The following is a 19,811-nucleotide window of genomic DNA, read 5'->3' as shown; positions in this document are numbered from 1 at the left end:
GTCTGAAAATAGTAATTAAGCAAACATGAGTACAAAGGTACTCAGCAAGTCTTACATCAGAACCTACTATACATGCTCATTCTCAAGAAGGTGGTGGAGTTATTGCAGCAAGCTAGCTTTAACTCTTCGCTAACCTATCCTACGAGACTCCACTAGTAAAATAGTTTTCGCACACGAGTCCACTAATCACCAACACAATACTCCATCAGGGATCCTCCCTCGTCATCCTACGAGAGGACCATCCTCAGTACTCACACTTATCTTGAGTCTTTTAGTAGTATCCATTAACTTGTCTATGAACTGTATAGGCAACCAAGTAGTCCTTTACCGCGAACGCGGCTATTCGAATAGTTTTATACCCTGCAGGGGTGTACTTCATCACACATGTTTCCACCACTCAGCATCTCCACACGACATGTGCTCGGCAGACTTCAAGCGAAAACCGACATGGGTGTAGACCACGACCTGACTAACCGCACAAGTCTCTAGTCCAGGTTTATCGCCTATTCAGGTTCCATCCGCAAGGAAATCTGGCTGGGGTGTCCTCAACGGCCCCAAACGATGTGTGCAGGGTTCCCGAGACACCAAACGGGCGACTCGGTACACCGTGCCACGGTGTATCTACCGCATCATAGCCCACCCCTAGGGCCAGTGCTACATATGGCCGCCAACACATAACCTACAAACACCAGAAACTAGGTGCAACTCCTGGATAGAGGACGAGAGGGGTCAGTAAGTCGAGCGGGGTCATATTTCAGGGCCCAATGTGTGGTAGTAGCTGAATCTTAAATCACGCATACAGATCTCAGTTCTTATGGACGGCCTCAATGAAACAACCCACCATGTACTCCTACATGGCCTCTCATCGATACCTTTACCAAAACATGTTCAACACATCCCTCACATTACCGACATAATCATTTCACTCTAGCCCATCACCTAGATGAACTAGACCTGACACAACTCTAAGCATAGCAGGCATAGCATGGTAGGAACACAAATATGGCTCAATCAACTCCTACACATGCTAGTGGGTTTCATCTAGTTACTGTGGCAATGACAGGTCATGCAAAGGAAGTGGGTTCAACTACCGCAACACACAACAGTTTGAATCGCGTTGTCTTAATGCAGTAAACAAGAGCAGAAGCGAGAACATGGGTTTGTATCGGAATGATCAATGGGTTGCTTGCCTGATGTAGTGGTAGTAGGGTACTGCCCTTCAGACGGATATTCGAGGTTATCCTCGGAGACAGAACCTACCACGAAAAACACACCGAACATAATCAACACATGATGATATGCTACAATATGATGCATGCTATGACATGGAAATATGAATGTGTCTTGGCCTAATGCAAGCTAAAACAGAAAGGAATGAACTAATTTGAATCAAAGATTTAAATGTTAGTTCATTTAACATAGCCATTTTAGTGCATTATCTTATTTTGCTTAAACAGTAAGGGTAACTTGTTCTGTCATGCATGAAACCATTACCAATGGATAGATTGAATTTTTTTTGATCAAAATTCATATATAACTCTTTGCATTTGGAGTTACATAATAATTTCTATGAATTTTTGAAGTTTGCAACAATTTCTGGGATTTTCTGTATAAAAATAAATCCAGAAATTAGTTATTGTGTCAGCAGTGCATCAGGGTGACGTCAGTATTCAACGGGACGGTCCTGGTCAAACCTGACAGTGGGTCCCGCTTGTCAGTGTGATTAGTTTAACTAGATATTAGTTAATACTAATCCTAATTTGTCAGCAGGGCTGGGCCCTACCTGTCATTGACCCAGGGGGGTCAAACTGGGCCCACCCGTGGTCAAACGGGGTCAGCGGGGTCAACTCGCCGGCGATTAGCCGCCGGCGAGGCCAAACGCGGTGGTGCAGGTGCGGGTTTCACCTACAGGGCATCGTTTGGGGCGCCGTTGGGCTCTATGGATAGCTGGGAGCGAGCCGCAACGGTTGGTGCGGGTGGTTGGGCTTGGGGTTGCCGGAAACGGCGCCGATGATGAGTTTGGTGGCGGCCGGAGCTCGGGTGAGCTCGGACCCGTCGCTAGGAGGCAAGGCGAGGCACGGGTGTGGTGCGTTGTGCTCCTGGGGATGTGGTGAAGTTAGTGGACTAGGTGGCGTGGCCGTGGCATGGCCGGAGCCTCGTCGACGACAAGCTCCGCGGCGGCGCGTGCGGGCGAACTCCGTGTGCTCGCTGTGGTGCACGAGAAGGAGAGCGGAGAGGACAGGGAGGCGGCTAAGCGCACTGCTGTTGCGACGGAGTTGACGGCGAGGTCGGGGACGAGCCGGAGCAAGCCAAAGGGCAAGTGCAGAGCACTGCAGGCCCTAACTGCCTGCGGCCTTGGCTAACGCATGGCGCTTGATTGGACGTGGTGCCTCCGCTTCCCCACGCCGCCTCGGCAACCGTCAAGGGATGACAAAAAGGTTGGTGCTTGCCGCCGAGCCTTCATTGCCTTCCCTTGTCTTGTTCCAGATTTCATTCTCCTTCAGCTCAGAAAACCTCCGGATCTGCCGAATCTCTTTCCCAAGCTCGGCGCCTATGGCCTTTGACAACACGAAGCCTACCACTCCTTCTGCACGCCAGCCCCCCTTGTTCGAGCCGGCCCTTGGTGCGTCCTCCATCACCAAGGAGAAGCATATTTCTACCGCGCTCCCGTTGACAGCCAATGGCGCCAATAATGGAGGGGAGACGGTTCTCCGGGTCGACTCAGCCGATTCGGGGAACTTGGTGGAGAATTTCTACCCCTTCTTCCTACGTAGCATCTTTGTTGGGTTGTTCCCCCTTTCTCTAGTTTCTTCTATGCATCCTCAATCATTATGGGCTCCATGCCCTGCATCTTCATCCCAACTCAATCCTCCTCCTGTCGATCTTCGCCTTATATTATGAGTCGTTTGTGGGGGTGATGCCCTCCGTCGCGCTCTTTCGCCACTTCTTCTACCTCCGGCTGGGCGGCTCCCAGTGCTCCGGGTGTGCCAACTTCATTACCGCCAATGGCAGCAATGCAATCTTGAGGGCAGGGAAGAAGGTGGAATACTTCCGGAACAAGTGGGTCTTCATGGACGTCAAGTGGCCCCACGCTCTGCTGGAGCCGCCGACCGCAATGCCGGTGAAGCTGGACGGATGGTCTCACGAGAAGCTCACCGATCCCCGGGTGGAGCAGCTGATGGAGAAGATCAAGGTGGACTTGAAGGCGGAGGACCTGACGGGGGCCATGATCGTCAAGGAGTTCCTGACCCAGCGCCTGGCCCTGCTCCAGGTGCATTCACGCCCCCTGTGGAGCTTCAAGGGTGCGGAAGACGACCTCCGGTTGCGCCCGGGCAAGCTATCGGATGACGAGCTGAGAAAGACCATGCACACCATGGTGGGGAAGGACCAGGGTGCCCCCCCTGAAGCACATCTCCCGATGTATCGCCACGACGATGGGGAGAAGGTGGCCACCGCCATGCCTGTCTTCGACGAGCATGGGCTCGTGCTGCTGAAGCCTTCCCAGCCCCCGGGCTCCCCGATGCCGGTGTCCTCCGGCGAGTCTGAGGAGGAGGAAAGGGCAGACTCCGAGGTGACCTTGGAGGAGGTGGAAGAGACCTCTCTCTCGCGGAAGAGCGAGCTCCTCCAGGCCTTCTTTGATGATGACGACGCCGGCGAGCACCTAGTCAGGGAGTCTCTGCGCTCCACCGGGGTCACCAAAAGGTCCGGGGGCACCCCCCGGAATAGGCTGAGGCAGGGGACCTTGAAGAAGGATAGGTCGGTGTTGCTTCCCCAGGGTGGTGGCTCCACTTTGCCGCCGGCCATCACCGTTGTGGAGCCGGCCGCGTGCTCGGTCGCCCCTAAGAGCGCGACGATGCCCATGCCCAGGAAGCTTCGGGGCATTGCGCTCATGAGCAGGAAGAGGGATTATGTCGCTGAGGACCAGTAAGTGTATCTCCTTGCCCTTGCTCTTTGATCTCGATGCAGTACTCAACATCTTCATCTTGATGACTAGGCTGTCATCGGCGGTGAAGAGGAAGAAGGAGGACGCCGGTGCCGCCGAGGTCAAGCGGGCTACAGTGGTCGCGACGACTCTGGTATAGAAGGACGGGGCTGCTGCGCGTGCTCCTGCGGTAGGGCTGCCCTCCCGAGGCTCGGAGGCCCAGCCTTAGGTGCAGCCTGCCCCCGCGGCCAAGACGACTCCTGAGGCGCTCGCCCTCAGCACGACTGCTAACGACCTGAGGGCTTCGGAGCCCCCAGCCCTTAATGCTGCTGCTGCTACGCTAGTCTTGACGCCGGTGCCGCTTCCTCCCCCAGCCGTCATACTGGTGGGCCGTGGTTATTCTTCCACGCCCGGTGCTCTGGTGGAGGCCTTCTCCCCGCTGGACCGGCTCCGGGACGATCATTACGGCCCCGATCGGCATAGGGCGTCGGGGCACCTGGAGGTGGTCTCAAGGTGGCTCCAGGCCGACTCATCCATCAGGGCGGCCTGGGGCCAGGCTGAGGGGGCCACACAGGAGGGCCGGAAGGTGGATGGCCTAGCCGTAGCCAACCGCGACGTGGCGTTGAAGGACACAAGGGCCGGTGAGGAGCGCTGCCATGCGGCGGAGGCCGAGCTGAAGACCCTCCGCGATATGCAGGCCGCCCGGGCCCGCCAGCTCAAGGAGCAGGAGGAGGAGCTGAAGGCCCGGGAGGTTGCGATCGCCGACCGTGATGCCGAGCTGGAGCAGGTGGCCTTGGAACAGGCCAGGGAGTGCGGTGTCCTAGATAAGCTGAAGGAGGAGGTGGAGGCAGCCCAGGCATCCCATGCCAAGCTCATCTCTGAGGACGAAGCTCGGCTAGAGGCCAAGGAGAAACTCCTCGCTGCTGCCGAGAAGCCGGTCGCTACGGGGCGTGCCGCCTTCGACTCCCTCAAGCTGAGGTCCCACAAGGCACTGCAAGATCTCTATGGTAGCAGGTACGAGAAGCCGCTGGTGACTCCGGAGGAAGGCCCCGCCGGGCTGCTCCTCAAGCTCGTCGCGGCGCTTGAGGGCATCGTCGTCGGAGTAGGCCCCATGGTGGAGGGGGAGGCCCGCGCGCTTTCCTCCTCGGCCACGACGCGCGTCTTCAGCCACCTCTACCTTCAGGACCCCAGCTTCGACTTCGGTGCCTTGCTTGAGCCCGTGGACGCTGAGCTCTACACCGCTGCTGCCGAAGCCGTGAAGGATCAGGTGGAGGCCCTGCTGCGGAAGTTCCTCGCCGTTGACCCCGTGACCATGGCTGATGGCAAGGATGGTGACGTCATCGATGACGGGGCTCCACAAGCGGGCAGCGGCGGCGTCCAAGGCTGAAGAAGAGGCTCGATGACGGTGCTTCCCCCTGTTTAAGCCCTGCAACATTTATTGTGCCTCGTGGAGGCATAAGAACTTATGCTTGGTACTTTTTAAGAGACAATATGATGTCTAATAATTCGCTAGGATTCTGCAATTTCCATTCCATTTTCTTTAATGCTCTGTGTCGGCAGGGCCCGACCCCGCGCATACCTCAGCCGCCGTTGGGTCATCCGGATCGCCAGGACGAGACCAAGGGTGAGGGGCTACGTGACCAGTTAGGCTCCTGAGCCCCGATGCTCAGGAGTCCCCCTTGACATACAAATAACTCTCGGGAAGGAGATGCAAGAGTAGATCTTAGCATTCCGCGTCGGCAGGGCCCGCCCCCGCGCATACCTCAGCCACCGTTGGGTCGTCTGGATCACCAGGGTGAGACCAAGGGGTGATGGGCTACGTGACCAGTTAGGATCATGAGACACGATGCTCAGGAGCCCCCCTTGACGTATGAACAACCCTCCATACCTTTCCACATAGAGCTCTCACTCGGGAGGGGCGCGTGAAGACCAGGTCTGAGGGACCTAGCGAGGTGGCTTACGCCAGGCGTAACCTGAGCGTAGCCCCCGTGCCCATCCCCTCGCGTGACTCTCCCAAGGGAAAGCGGCGCGATGAGGCTGGATATCCTGAGGTTACTGCAGCCGTGAGGCTACCCTCAGTTGTTTATCACCAGCGCGGGGCATGGTGCTTCCGCTCTTGCCCGGGCATAGCCGCTCCTCGAACGTGTCGACCGCCAGTGTGGAGCATGGTGCTTCCACTGGTTTGTGGGGGGGGGGAGGGCTCCCTCTGAGGGGAGACTCCGGGGCGTGTACAGCCCCGCCCTGACATGTGGCTTGCACGGCAGGGCTAGAAGAGGTGTGTATGGGTACCCGTGAGCCAACGCAAGACTCACAAGGCCCTACCACAAGGCGGGTTGCGCCTAAATGTGGTCCGGAACACTTGAGATAGTCTTGCAATATGGTTAGGCAATCTGCACTGTGTGAATCTCCTGACATTATTCCATGAGAAGGCCAAACACCAACGATCCTAGGAGGTGACATGAATGGGGCCGGCCCGCCAGACAGAGCTCAGTCGTTGGGTTTATCGACACTACAAGGACGGACCCAAGCACAGACGCTGTGCCCAGTCTTCTCATGCGAAAGCCCTGAAGTAAGACAACCGGCATGCGGGTCCCATAGTGGCGAAGCACCGGTTCATGCACCCTAACTTATCCGCCCCCGATTAGCTCATACGAGAACAAGGCACCAAGGACCAAGGAACAAGGCACCAGAGCTCAGCTACTTGGGTTTAGTGACATTGCAGGGACGGACCCGAGAACAGACGCTGTGCCATTCCTTAATTATGAGGCGATCGTGGGTGGGTTTGCAAGAGCGCACGATGTTCATGGCGATGAAGCACTGTCCAGACAGGTGATAATCATAGAGCTACTCATGGATAGAGTAAAGCTAGTTCTTATAGATGCAAGAAGGATACATGCCGCAGGGATGGACCCATGCGGCTTGGGGATAATGCAGCCCGAGGGGCGCCCCCAACTGAACAAACCAAATAGATGTCACCTGGAACCGTTATTGAAGGGGTCTTGGAGTAGCCGGAGACGTGCGATGCAGAAGTCGCTCCTCATGAGCCGCCCAGGCCTTGAACCTCGGGAGGCTCTGGAGGCCCGGGGGCTCGCAAGGATCCGCCGCCACCTCCGTCAGGATCACCTGGTGCCTGGCCTCATGAGCTACCAGGACACCCTGCATGTGGCGCTGGTGCACGGCAACCCTGTTCGGCAGACGTACAGGCATGTGAATGTAGCTGTGAGGGGGGCCCTTGCACCGGCCAACGTGAGACGGCCAGAAGAGCCTCTGAGACGCGGCCCTGTTGAGCCCAGGGATATTGACGCAGGCGTGTAGCTGACTGCCCTTGCTGGGGCAGGGAGCTGCACCGGGTGGTGGGCGACGGTCTCCCCGCATAGCTCTTGCCTCCTGAAGCTCCTCGATTGCTTTGGTGATGAACTCCTGAGTGCCTGGCGCCTCACGCCCTGCGCTTTCTTCATGGAAGTGTGCATTGAAGCACGCCTCCACATGGTGCCCGTGCGCCTCCCTCGTGGTGTTGGCTAGGTTTGAGGCACTCCAGAGGAGAGCCCCCGAGACCAGCCTCAGAGGGGCGCCAGGTGCGCCTTCCTATGCGAGAGGGGAAGGTGCCCGATTAGTGGGCGCAGGGCTTGAGGCAGCGCCACCGGACACCCCACCCTCCTGAGGTCCTTGGCGGAGTAGCTGCTTCTTCTTCTTCTTGGGGACAGCCTTAGGAGGGTAGACAACACCATTATCATATGGGTCCTCGACAGTTGCAGCCTGGTAGGCGCGCTTGAGAGAGCACACCGCGTCCTTCTCCTCGCAAGTGATTGTGATGATGCCGCAACTTCCCGGCATCTTGAGGACATTGTAGCCATGGTGGGTCATAGCCATGAACTTGGCTAGGGCTGGGTACCCGAGGATGGCATTGTACGGGAGGCGAATGTGGGTTACGTCGTAGTCGATGAGCTCGGCGCGGTAGTTGTCATGCTTGCCTAAGGTGACAAGGAGGCGGTGGAGCCGTCAATCACTCCTGGGAAGGGCTTGGTAGGCTGAAGCTCGTGGTACAACACCTGGAGCCTGTCAAATGTCTCAACAAAGAGAACATTGAGCCTCGCGTCACCATCGATGAGTGTCTTGGTGACGAGGACATTGATGATGATGGGCGAGCAGAGCATCGGGAGGGTGCCGGTGTGGCCGCACACTTGAGCTGGCCAGAAGAGTCGAAGGTGATGGCGTACTTGGACCACCTAAGCGGACGCATTGACTCGAGCTTGGGGAGGGCCGCATTCACCTCGCGAGCGAACTTCTTGAAAATGCGATGGGAGGCAGGAGCCTGAGTGCCTCCTAGGATGCAAGCAATGGCACGTGGCTCTTGGAAGCCCCCATCCCCCTCGTCCTAGTAGTGGTCATCATTCCTTCTCGATGGTGGCGGCAGCGGAGGAAGGCTAGCATTGCCCTAAGGGCGGTCCTCGCGAGGCTGATCACACCATGCACCCTCACGAGACTGGCCCTGCCAGCGGTCCTCATGAGGCTGGTCGCACCACTCCTGGCGGGGGTCATTGCCGTCCTAGCATCCTCCGCCTTGGCCACCTCCACGACCGTAGCCTCAGTCGCTGCGCTCGGGGAGACGACCGAGGAGCCCATCGCGGATGGCCGTGAGCTCCTAGCAGTAGTTGGTGTTGTCTCTGTGCATGTAATGGAAGACGCAGAATGAGCAGCTGCCCTTAGATGACTCCGGGTGGCCGCAGCCGCACTCCATCTCTGGTTCGGCTGCAAGCACGGCCGGACCCTTGCGCTTCACATCCTTGGACTTGGCCTGCTTGTCTTCTGGGTCAGCTTCCGGGAGCTCGAGGAGGGAGAGGCGTCCCTCCTCAACTCTCACGCACTTGGTTGCCATGTTGAACATCTCCAGAGCCATGCACAGGTCCTCGTGGATGGCGATCTCCTCCTTCATCTTGATGTCGCGGAAGCCCTCAGTGAACGTCGAGATGATGGCTTTATCTGACACCTTGGGGATCTTGAGGCGAACACTGTTGAAGCGCTGGATGTACTTCTGCAAGGTTTCTCCCGGCTACTGCTTGATGCGGTGTAGGTCACCTGCGACTGGTGGGTGGTCACGAGTGCCCTGGAAGTTGGCGATGAAATGCCCCCGCATCTCATCCCAGGAGGATTTCGATACTGCAGGGAGGTTTAGGAGCCACGAGCGTGCGCCGTCCTTGAGGGACATGGGAAACCAATTCGCCATAACATTTTCATCGCCATTGGCCGCCTCAATGCTTAGCTCGTAGACCTATAGGTACTCGGCAGGGTCAGGGGTGCCGTCGTAGCGTGGGGGCAGGTTGGGCTTGAACTTACCTGGCCAGAAGACACTGCGCAGCTCCGGAGTGAGCGGCGACATCCCACTATGGTCACGTTTTCCTGCCATGGATGTGGAGCCTGATCTTGGCGCTCGCACACCACCAACATAGGCGGCACGCGGTCTTCACATGGCAGAGCTGGGAGCACACATGCATCTTCTTGCGGCCACCGCACCACTTGGCAGCTTGCCTCATCGCGAGCGGGCGCCCTGCAATGTGGATCGCGCCGAGGAGCCTCCCACCTTGGCTCGATGATGACGTCCTGCATGGGAGGTGGAGGAGGTGCTCCGTGTGCTATGTCACCCACGTCAGGCGACGGGTGAGGCAGCGAGCGAGTTGGTGCAGGAGACCCTCCGATGGTGCTGACGAGCTCGGCTATGCGGTCTAGCCAGTCCTCGTAGAGGTCATCGACCGGGCGATAGCACACGAGCTCGCGTGCCATGAGCAACGTAGCCTGCGCGTTCGCCGGACCACGACGAGCATGTGAAGATGAAGCAGCCCGAGACAGCGACGGGGTGCGGTGCGCCCGTCTCGCCGCACAAAAGGATGCAGCGATGAAGCTTGCTGCTCATGGCCTGCAGGGCTGATGGCGGCGTTCACCACTTGGGACTAGGGATGGGGGGCGGCAAGGGCATCCATCGCCCGCCGGTGCCATCTGAGTGACGCATGCGGCGAGGGCAGCCAGATGCTTAGCACGAGCTCGACGAGCGTCTACCATGGGAGCGGTGGAGTGGTGGCGAATCGCCTGATGGAAGAGAGGCGCCGATGCACCACTACTTGGCATGCCAAATGTCGGATTTCAGGTTCCATAGACCCTTGAGGGGTTCGAACTCTGGGTGCGTGTGAAGAACTCAACCTCATGAGGAGCTGGGAGCCTACTCACTAATCTCACGGCTTAGCTCGATGAACTGGAAGGAAACGAGACACAACAGTTTACCCTGGTTCGGGCAGCCTTGCGGTGTAAAACGCTACTCATGCTTTTTGGGGGATTGGCCTCGAGGGGCTGATGATGGACTAGTACAGTGGAAGAACGACCTTAGGAGGAGGCGTGTTCTTGTGCATGAGTGGGCTAGCGAGCTGGCGAGGGTGGAATGGATCTGATCTCCCCCTCTCTACGGTGGTGGTGCTGCCGTATTTATAGTGGCCTTGGTTCTCTTCCCAAATGAATGCAGGAAGGAATCCCACAACTGCCAAATTTGAAGGGAGACAACTAGTACATGTTATCCTGACAAAAGTAGTCCTTGCATGCAAAAGCCTCTAGTCGTGACACCATGGTGGGCTCGGCGATGACCTCCGTCTTGGCGGTCTTGGTCTTGTTGCACCAGAATGGAAACATTTAGCTGATTCCTTAGGACTCTGCGCTTGCGCTTGTCTCCTTAGCACCGGAGAGGAAACTGTTGTCCTACGCCCGCTGGCGCTCGCCTGTCCTTTGTCGTCATGGCTCACGTCACCTGAACCTCATGATGTGAGGCTTGCATAGGAATCTATGCTCCTCAGGAGCCAGCCTTAGGAGGCCACTCCTTCTAGAGGTCTTGGTGTCATCCGCTTCACGAGGCTTACTCCTCGTGAGGGTCTTGAGTTGTTGATGCTGAAGGTGGTCCATACTAGGCCGTCGATGGAGCCACGCTGTGGGCCGCAGGCAAGCAAGTCTGAGTACCCCCTTTCCCTGTACGTCGAGACGTCGTCGCAACAATAAGTAGATGATTAGATCCTCATTTATCCTAGTTTAGTATGGATGTAATTGCTTACTTTGGTGTGTGGAAATGTTATGTGAGTAGTCACTTGCGTAATTATATACTTACTTTGGTTTTGCAATGATGTCTTTTTAAGTATATATGTTGATGCTCTGTAGACAGAGCAAATCACATCGCACACGGACTAAACAATGGAACCCGTCGGTGATGATTTCATCAATCACTGACAATTGTATACCAACAATCGTTTGCTCACAACACACACGGCTTGCCGGAACTCCGAAATGACACACCAATTCTTTCAAGAACCTGATAGTTGACTGAGTAGTCACCTTTGTCACGGCAGTCACTTCCGGCCACTTTGTAAACTTGTCGACGGCAACGAACAAGAATTCAAAGCCCCCGATTGCTCGGAGGAAGGGGCCGAGGATATCGAGCCCCCAGACCGAAAATGGCCATGATAGAGGGATTGTCTGAAGGGCTTGGGCAAGCAGGTGTGTTCTCTTGGAATGGAACTGACATGCTTCACATTAACCGCATCTTGGAGGGCTATGGGCCAATAGAATCCTTGCCGGAATGCTTTCCCAACTAATACCCTCGATCCAATGTGGGAGCCGCACATTCCTCTATGAATCTCAGCGAGCGGTTCCTTTCCATCCTCCTGGCAAACACACTTCAATTTCACACCGTTGGGCCTCCTTTTGTATAGAGTTTCATTGACGAACTAATACATACTGGCCCTCTGGGCTACCTTTTCAGCTTCATCTTGCTTGCCAGGGAGTTCTCCGGTTTGGAGGAAGTGGACAATGTGCGTTGCCCAAGTTGGAGCCTGGGGCTTGGCAACGAGGACTAGCGGCACCTCCTCTGCCGGGAGCGGATAGCTCTGCCGGGAGAGGCTTACCGTAGTCCAACTTTTTCTTCTTCTGGGCCATTGTGGCTGGTGATATGGACAGCTGAGAGAGATGGAGAACAAAAGTTCCTGGTTCCATAGGAAGCTTCTGCGCAGCACACTTTGACAGGTGATCAGCTATGTTGTTTTCCGCACGTGGTACATGCTCTTTTTGCAACCCGTCAAAGTGCTCCTCCAATCTCCTTACTTCCTCGACATATGCTTCCATAAATGGGCTTTCGTAATCCTTGTTGACTGATCACACCACAAGCCGTGAATCTCCTCGAATGATTAGTTTCTTAATTCCCAATTCCATTGCAATCCTGAGCCCGAAAGGAGCCCTTCAAAATCTGATGTATTGTTGGTGGCTTCTTCCCGGGCAAAGTGCATCTGGACGACATACTTCAAGAGCTCCCCGGAGGGGGCAACAATAAGCACGCCAGCCCCTGCACCTTGTAGGGAAAAAAGTACCATCAAAATACATGATCCATTCTTGGGGTGATTCCTTGCCGGGGATGGATGTTTCTGTTGTTTCCTCATAAGGGGTTGGTGTCCATTTTGCAATAAACTCTGCCAATGCCCTGCTCTGAATAATTGAAGTGCTCTCAAACTTCAAACCAAAGCTAGATAACTCTAAAGCCTATTCCACTATTCTGCTAGGTACCTCAGGTATTCGGAGTATCCTTTGCAAGGGAAACAAGTAACAACTGTGATCCAATGGGCTTGGAAGTAGTGGTGCAGTTTCCTTGAGGCCATAATGAGACCAAAGATCAACTTTTGCACGCCAGAGTACCTGGATCTAGCCCCCTATAACAAGGAGCTGACGAAGTACACTGGGCGCTGCACCACTTTCTTCCTTGCCGCGTACTTGGGGTTGCTCTTGTTGCTTTGCTCATTGCTGTCCTAATCCTTCTCTGACTCTGCTATTTTCTGTTTAGTTTCTGTCTCATCGGCCTCTCGTTGTGCCAAAGCCGCACTGAGCACCTAGTTGGTTGCCGCCAAGTATCATAACAATGGTTCTTGCGGTTTGGGTGCAACCAAGGTGGGTATGGACGACGGGTAGGCTTTTGAACTCTTATAGAGCTGCGTTAGCTTCCAGGGTCCACTTCATAGGCCCGACCTTCTTCAAAATTTTGAAGAACGGCAGGGCACGCTCGACAGACTTGGAGATGAATCTTCTTAGTGCGTCACTGCATCCCGTAAAGCGCCTCACATCCTTAATTGTCCTTGGCACATGGATCTGCTCAATGGCCTTGATCTTGTCGTGGTTGGCTTCGATCCCCTGATGGGACACGAAGAACCCAAGTAGCTTGCCGGAGGGAACACCAAACACACACTTCTCCGGATTAAGCTTTAGATTGAACTTGCACAAATTGGCAAATGTCTCTTCCAAATCCTAGATAAGGGTGGCCTCGTCCTTGGTTTTGACCACGATATCATCCATATAGGCTTCTTTATCTCTGTGCAACTGTGGTGCAACACCCATGATGCGGCTATATCTCCCACGTGTCGGAGCACGACTTAGAGGCATAACCGCATAGTAGGCATGTCGCAAGAGGGGTAATCTTTACACATCCCATGTACTGAATATGAAAGGGATAAAGAGTTGGCTTACAATCACCACTTCACACAAATACAATGAATATAGCATTACATCATCCAGAATACAATCAAAGGTCCGACTACAGAACCAAATAAAGAAAGACAACCCCAAATGCTAGATCCCCGATCGTCCCGACTGGGCACCACTACTGATCAAACGAAAAAGACACATAACAACGACAAAGATCTTCATCGAGCTCCCACTTGAGCTCGGATGCATCACCTGCACTGGTATCATCGACACCTGCGACTCTTTGGAAGTATCTGTGAGTCACGAGGACTCAGCAATCTCACACCTACGAGATCAAAACTGTTTAAGGTTATGGGTAGGATAGGGTAATGAGGTGGAGCTGCAGCAAGCACTAAGCATATATGGTGGCTAACTGACGCAAATAAGAGCAAGAAGAGAAGCAACACAACGGTCGAGAAGCTAGAAGTGATCAAGAAGTGATCCTAAAACTACTTACGCACAAGCATAACACAAGAACCATGTTCACTTCCCGGACTCCGCCGAGAAGAGACCATCACGGCTACACACGTTGTTGATTCATTTTAATTAAGTTAAGTGTCAAGTTTTCTACAACCAGATATTAACAAATTCCCACCTGCCCATAACTGCGGGCACGGCTTTCAAAAGTTCAAACCCTGCAGGGATATCCCAACTTAGCCCATCACAAGCTCTCACCGTCAACGAAGGATATTCGTTCTCCTAGGAAGACCCGATCAAACTCGGAATCCCAGTTACAAGACATTTCTACAATGGTAAAATAAGACCAGCAAAGCCTCCCTATGTGTCGACAAATCCCGATAGGAGTCGCACGTATCTCGTTCTCAGGACACACCGGATGAGACATCCTACGAGTAAAACCAAACATCAAGTTGCCCCGAGGTGGCCCCAGTCTACTCAGTTCGGACCAACACTTAGAGAAGCACTGGCCCGGGGGGGTTAAAATAAAGATGACCCTTGAGTCTGCAAAACCCAAGGGAAGGTGATAAGTTGTTAGTGCAAATGTAAAACCAAGGTTGGGCCTTGCTAGAGGAGTTTTGTTCAAAGCGAACTGTTAAGGGGTTCCCATTATAAGCCAACCGCGTAAGGAACACAAAATCAAGGAACATAACACCGGTATGACGGAAACTAGGGCGGCAAGAGTGGAACAAAACACCAGGCATAAGGCCGAGCCTTCCACCATTTACCAAGTATATAGATGCATTAAAGTAAACAAGATATAATAATGACATCCCAACAATAAACATGTTCCAACAAGGAACAAACTCCATCTTCATCTGCAACTAGTAACGCTATAAGAGGGGCTGAGCAAAGCGGTAACATAGCCAAACAACGGTTTGCTAGGAAAGGTGGGTTAGAGGCTTGTCATGGCAATATGGGAGGCAAGATATAGCAAGTGGTAGGTATCGCGGCATAGCAATAGAGCGAACAACTAGCAAGCAAAGATAAAAGTGATTTCGAGGGTATGGTCATCTTGCCTGAGATCCCGTAAGGAAGAAGAACGAGTCCATGAAGAAGACAAACAGACGTAGTCGAATGAATCCTTACAACTTCGGAACGAAACCAAAGCTGACGCGAGAAGCAACCTCGAAAGAAGCAAACAACATAGTAAACAACAATCACATAAGCATGGCATGATGCACAACCAAGTATGATGCTTGTCCGGTTTAAAGAAGCATGACATGGCAAAGTGTAGAAGCAAAACTAAAAGTTGAGTGGAGCTCAATATGCAACGAGTTGCATATTGATGAAACACCACATGACTTATTTAGTTCTCTCTCGTTTATGTACCCCAAAATATTAAATGTTGATTAACATGGCAAGAGGTGAAGCATAATGAAAACTACCTATCTAGGCAAGTTTAAATGAGGCCGGAAATAACAAAAAACAATTCCGGAAAATCCTCATGTGCACATATAAGGTCTGGTACTGTTCTGTCCAAAAGCATATTTTAGAGTTGTTAAACATGCAAGATGAATGCACCATGTTAAACTAGGAATTTTTCTACCCCATTTACATATAAAGTTCGTTAAGTTTGGAGCTACGGTGATTTAGTTATGAAATAAATCATTTTAAAATGGCATTTAAGCAAAATATATGCAAACATCATTTAAAAAAATTAACATGGATGAAAGTTGGATATTATTAAACTAGATGACATTCTAAGCATTTTTCATATAAGGTTTGTTTAATTCCGATGGACGGTTAATTAGTTATTATATGCATGACAACTAAGGGTTTTTCTATAAAAACTGCAGTCTCTAGAAATTAGCTAAACGTTCAGAACGAAAAAAAATGCGTGGGCCGAAACTGGTGAGCGCAAGATAATATGCAGCGCCCAGGGCGTCACATAACAAACAGGGGGTGGGCTGGCTTATGCTCACCTCGCGGGCCTTGGGGCCAGCGGATCTGGTGGGCTGAGCCTGCAGCAGGGCACGGGGCAGCTGGGCCATGCGCAAGGAGGAAAGCGGGGCCGAGCGGGCCTTGGACGGGGAGGAGGCCAAGGCGGGCCCACGCAGGCGTGGCTTCCTCCTCGTACGCAACAGATGACGCAGGAGACAGGGGTCAACGGCGGTGGCGCGATACGACTGGGGCTCGCCGGATCTGCGAGCGAAGGCGACGGGGCGGCCAGATCCGAGCACGGGTGGTCACCGGGGTTCCGTTCCCGGCCGGATCGAGAAGAAGCAAATCACTAGGTCGGTGAGCTCCTGTGATGGATACAGAGAGAGATCAAGACATGAGGAGGAGAAAGAAACAAATTGGAGGACGGGAGAGGAAGATGGCAGGGGCGAGGAGGCCTAGTCCGCTACTGTGGTGGCCGGCGGCAACGTCTCCGGTGGTCGGTCGATGCGAGGGAGATGAGGTGAGGAGGAGGCGCTCGGGTGGAGGGGTCGAGCAACGGGAGGAGCTGGCGGTGACGCGGTTCGGCGTAGATGGGCTTCCAGGGCCCCGATCTAGGTTCCGCGGACCCTGCGCGAGGTGGGAGACAAGGGCGCGTGGTTGACAGTTCAGGTGGCGGCGTGGTCGGTGGCTGCACACCAAGTGGCGGCGGGGCTGTGGGAAGAAGGGCTAGGGGTAGGTTTTAGACTAGGATTAGTCTGAAAATGGACTAGGGGGTCCATATATAGCAGGTTTTGCTAGGGTTTGGGTCTAGGGGGTTTCGGAGCCTCCGATCGCGATCCGACGGCTCCGAATGCGAGGAGGGGTAGGTTTGAGCTTGTGGGCTGTGCAGAAGGCCTCGGGCAGAGAGGAGAGAAGAGAGAGAGAGTCCCGGTGGTTGTTTCCCGAGACCGAAAACGTCCGACGTTTGACCAACCATATTGCCGCTATAGTTATCCGTTGGGGCGTCAAACGAACTCCGAATGCGATGAAACTTGGCAGGCGGCCTACCTACAACATAACAACACCGCATGCCAACTTTCAACCCATTCCGAGAACATTTTCTGGCCACTTATAAAATACTATTTCGGACGTGCCGCGGGCGCGTGCGAGTGTGGTTGGGCTCACAACGAACAACAGATGGAACTGGGGGAACCCAGACAGATGCAAGTTTTGAAAACATGATGATGCAATGCACATGATGACATGATGAAATGCAACACGCAAGCAAATGACAAGGAAACAACAACGAATAACTGGAAGACACCTAGCGCATCGGTCTCGAGGCGTTACAACACTCCACCACTAAGAGAGGATCTCGTCCCAAGATCTAGAATGGCACCGGAGGGAAAACCGAAGAGGAAGATAAGCGGTAAAACCAGGTTGCTTCTTCGACAAATGAGTGAAACCAAGAACCTTTATAGGTTAAACCATCTTCGAGACAAGAATACAATGAAGATGAACAAAGTTGACAATCTCTCACAGAAAAGAGGAACAAGGAAGAACAAATTCGGACAGCACTCCGGTTGAAAAGAGATGCAAGACTTGATAAGATGAAAAGAACTTGAGAAGAGGACACAACACTCCGGTTAAATGGATAAGCATGAAAAGAACACGATCCTCACCATTCGAGATGATGAGAGAAAAGAGCAACATCACAATGCCTCTGGAACAAAAGAATAGAAACCTGATCATTGTAATAAAAGAATGGAGTAGAAAAGGCCAACTTTTGCCACAAATGAGCTTGAAAAGCATCATTGGAAAGAAGGATTGCACGGTGTTGTTGGAAAATCAACAACGAAAAGAGTAAGCTTGATGTGGGCTTAAGGAAAACATCTCGGAAACTTGAGGTGAAATTCTGCCACTAATGGAAATGATAGGTTGGATTGATATCAACAAGAATATGAGAAGCTTATTTCACCGTGAGGATAAATGAAGAACTTGGATCATTTATAAGCACCATAAATAGAAATAATCCTTAGGGAAAGCTTTAGGTGAAATATAACCCAAGATAATTCCAAAGAAGAGATTGATGGATTGAAAAGATGTCTTGAACAAAGAGAAAATGATGGATTTTAGATATGTCATTCTTGAAAACTTGTGAATCATGAAACACGAAGGGAAATTATCAAGAATGACATAATACCACCTCAAAAGATAAGAGAGAACAATTGCACTCCGGATTAAAAGATGAAGAATGCTTGAGATCCTCTGAAAAGAATCTTGATGAACGTTTCGAGAATGGATTAAGTCCTTGGTGAACCATCATGTAGAACCTCCATGAAGAACTTCGGTAATAAGAGGATGATCAAACAAAAGGAAAGAGAAGTTGAAAACACAAGGTGAAACCTTGCAATGATTTAGATGGATCTTCGCGATGATATAATTGAGAGAGCTTGGAACTCCGAGAAAAGAAAATATAAAGCATCTCGAACTGAGAATGTCATATGAAGGACAACTCCAGAGAGAAAGATGAATCACATGGATGAACCAAGAATAAGAATTATGTTATGCGTATCCTTCACCAATTTAGATTGATGACAAGCAACGGATTTGGCATACTACTTATTCTCGTAGAAAGGATTAAGATAGATATAGCGCCAACTTGGGAAGGTCTTCAGCGAACCACCGGTAGGATTGAAACAACGGATAAATTGATACGATAACCAAGGAAGAGAGATCTTAAACGAACCACTATAATAATTGAAAACGATTGAAGAAAAGATAAATCAACACCGGGAAGAATTAAAGAACGAATGAAGATAGTTGGGGGAATTTGAATCATGAGAACGAATAGATCACGAACTGACTAGAGAATACTTGCATTATGCACCGATAAGATTTGGAGAACGAGAGCTGAAAGCTGGAATGAATAACTATGAGATGATGGGCTCCGGAGAATCAACAACGGAAAACTCCCCACCGGAGTGGTGCAATCAGGGTGATCCTCTTCGTCAAAGATGATGGGTGTGCGGGACCATTTGAGCAGTTTTCGGGCCTCTAGCGCCGGTTCCACATCATTGACCTCTCGTGCCCATCGCTTGAGTTGGCGATGATAGGAGTGCAAAGATGCACCCCCATCAATGCATAGGGCGTTAGTGGCCTTCTGGAATTCCTGCTCACTAGTTTCCTCTTCATCCCCTCCATCAATGGCATGATCACAGGTTTCCTTCTCTTGGCCCCTGGCGGGGTTTCCTAGATTCCAAAAGGGTTTGTCGGTGCTATTTGCTTTACCACCTCGGCCCTTACCGCCAATAGTATTCTGACCTTTTTCCTTATCAAGCTTATCATACTCTGCCCTCTGTTTCTTGACAAGCTGCTCAACCCAATAACACTCCTGAAGGTCGTGGCCTTTGGTCCGGTGGATCTTGCAGTATGGCCCATCACCTTTCCCAACTTTTTCCGCGACAGCGGCTTTTTGGCAGGCAGTGCACGCAGCAGCTTCCTTGCCAGGGGCCTCGGCCTTGGCCTTCTTGCCGGTCTTAGGTGTGCCCGAACCTTCTACAGTCATCATTGCCTTATCTCTTGGCTCCTTAATGCGCTTCTTGCCCTTCCTCTCACTGGTTGATTCATCTTCATCCTCAAAATCAACATTAATGCAATCATCCTCTCCAGGAAACTTCATTCCTTCTTCCATACGGGCACATTTGTCCACTAGCGTATATAGTTCTTTCACAGTCTTGGGAAACTGCACGTTCATTTTGGAACGAATGCAGCGGTTGTGCACATTGGACTGGAAAGCTGTTATAACGGCTGCTAGATGGATATTTGGAATATTTCTATGAACTTTATTGAATCTCTGCAAATACTTACGGAGGGTTTCTCCTTCCTTCTGCTGGAGAAGCCGCAGGTCGCTGGTCTTGTCAGGCTCTTGGTGGCCACCGGTGAAGGCACCGATGAACTCGTGGCACAAGTCTGCCCATGACGAAATGGAGTTCTCCGATAGGTGCATCAGCCAAGACCTCACATTGGACTTGAGGGC

Source organism: Triticum aestivum, chromosome 3A (genome assembly GCF_018294505.1).
Source record: "Triticum aestivum cultivar Chinese Spring chromosome 3A, IWGSC CS RefSeq v2.1, whole genome shotgun sequence".
Lineage (NCBI taxonomy): Eukaryota > Viridiplantae > Streptophyta > Magnoliopsida > Poales > Poaceae > Triticum > Triticum aestivum.
This window is presented reverse-complemented; position numbering follows the sequence as displayed.